The following is a 2386-nucleotide window of genomic DNA, read 5'->3' as shown; positions in this document are numbered from 1 at the left end:
ATTACAGCAACATCTTTGCGCTGTATCCTTCTGCTCCTGCAACTGTCAAAAGGCGTTCCTGGTGGGATCCTGGAGGAGCTGAGACATCAGTCTCTCAGTCCCTCCCAGATCTCTGCAAAGACAGACTGACAGACAGGAGCCAGGTAAGGGGGACGGAGTGCAAAGGGAAAAACGAGGGAGCCATTCAAACATGCCCAATGACTCAGTAAATAGTTGCATTCGACTCAAATTCCTTTTCTGGGAACACTAAGAGGTTTGTTTAGAGGGCTGTTGACTGACAGCGAGAATGTGGCAGAGTTTTGTGTTGTTGTTGTTGTTGTGCGCTGGGCGCAGGTAGCGAGCTAGCTGCTGCTGCTGCTGCTGCTGCTAGCAACCCGGTAAACAACCGTGTTTGTAATGTCATCACACGCTCCTCGCTCTCCTCGCTTCACACCCTGTAGGCTTGATTATAAAGTTTAACTGCACTTTAACACACAACAACACTGAGGGGGGAAAAGAAAAGAAGAAAAAAACACACACACACACACCAGGTAAACCTCAATTAAGACTTCAGAGTGTCACTTTCTCCCCGTAGCACAGCAGCAGAAGAAGAGAACACAAAGAGCCCACAAGCCTGTGATGCCACCCCTGTGAATATGGGGATGCTGGGTGGTTGGGGGAGAAACTTTGCCATCCTGGAGGTGGATGTTGCCTCATGTCTCTTTGTGTGTTTGGTGTGTCCCCTGGTTGGGAGCAGTGGAGGGGAGGCACGAGGGTGACGGTGGCAATAGTGTGTGTGTGTGTGTGTGTGTGTGTGTGTGTTTGTTGCTATATATATATGTGTGTGTTGTGGAGAAGGACAGGTAAAAGGAACAGAACAAACTGTGAATGCGCTACAGAGACACCTGAGAGTCTCCTCTTTCATCTCAGACTCATCATCCACTGATCCTCACCCCTCTTCCCTCCTTCCTTCCTCCCCCACTCAGCCAATTTCCTCAGTTTTCCTTTAACACTCCGTGGGCATAGCAGTAGTTTTTAAACACACACACACACACACACACACACACACACACACACACACACACACACACACACACACACACACACATCTGACTCATGTAGGTAATGACACCTCAGTGAGCTATTGGTTTTCCTTGGCCCTCTCTGTACACACACCATACACATCTCTCTTCAAGCACTCTCTCCTTTACTCCCTCAGGCCTCCCCACTCTCTTTTTTTCCTGTGGTGTCAGACACAGATTTATTCTGCCTGTGATGCGTGTAGAGCAGAGGAGTGTGAGTGAGCGGAGAGCGGGGGCAGGGTCAACGGGGGAGGGGGGGGAGGAGGTGTGTGTGTACAATAAGAGATAAGATCATGGCTCCCCGGGGGCTTGTTTGGCCCTGTACCCGATCCATCAAACGCAGGCTCCAAGTGCCAAGGTCAACTCTAATGAGCATTTTCTGGGGTCTTATTCTCCACGCTGAACACCAACACACACACACTCTAAACACACCTTGGACATATCTGCTTAGCTGTAGGATGGATGGTTGTGACAGGAACTAGAACATGCTTGCATGCATCCCAACAGGTATTTTACACAGAAATCAGACAACGCTGCAGGAGAGCAGGTGAGTGATCCGTGTCAGGTTTGATCTGTGGCAGGTGTGGGGATGAGCACCCGACATCAATATTGTACTACAGTAATGATGTACAAATGTGTCTGTAGTGTCTCTTATCAGACACTGTCAAATATAGGAACTGTCATAACTTTGCTATTTTTCTTTATAGGCCACGGGTAAAGTTGTTTGGTTACTTGCGTTGAGACAACATTAAATAACCCCTTAACGTCCAATGTCCCCATTTTATTTCCCCTTATTCCACACGGACTATCGGACCCTTATGTGCTCTGTATCAGCTTGTTACAACTCTTAATTGAAGCTCTATTTTGTTGACACTGACTTGAGTATTCAAACCAGAGACGCATCATTTTTTACACATTTACATAAGAGTTTTGTAAAGAAACCTCAAACTGAAGTATTGGTGCCAAAACTCAGCCATAAAATTGGCATCAGAAGACTTTAAATAACACAGAGTCCTCGGCAGGTCGTCTCATCTGCTGCGAGATTTCAGGCGTGACACCTGGAAACCCTTCATCTCGCCCAGCTGTTTCCCCTTACTTTCCGCATCACCAGGTCGGGCGCACGCTCGGACAAAAAAATGGGCCAGGGCGCCAGGTAGGTGGGCTTTTAGCAGATCGACTCCCTCATCATCCCCTCATCACGCACCGATCTGCCAAACGTTGTTAGGGTTTGGAGGCTCGCGGAGCGTGGGTGTGCGCCGGAGCATGTGGAGCATACTAATGAAGCAATAAAAAGTCACTGCGGGAGGGGTGAGGGCGGGGGGGGG

The sequence above is a fragment of the Anarhichas minor genome, unplaced genomic scaffold (assembly GCF_050575085.1).
Source record: "Anarhichas minor isolate MPS153535 unplaced genomic scaffold, ASM5057508v1 ptg000073l, whole genome shotgun sequence".
NCBI lineage: Eukaryota > Metazoa > Chordata > Actinopteri > Perciformes > Anarhichadidae > Anarhichas > Anarhichas minor.
This window is presented reverse-complemented; position numbering follows the sequence as displayed.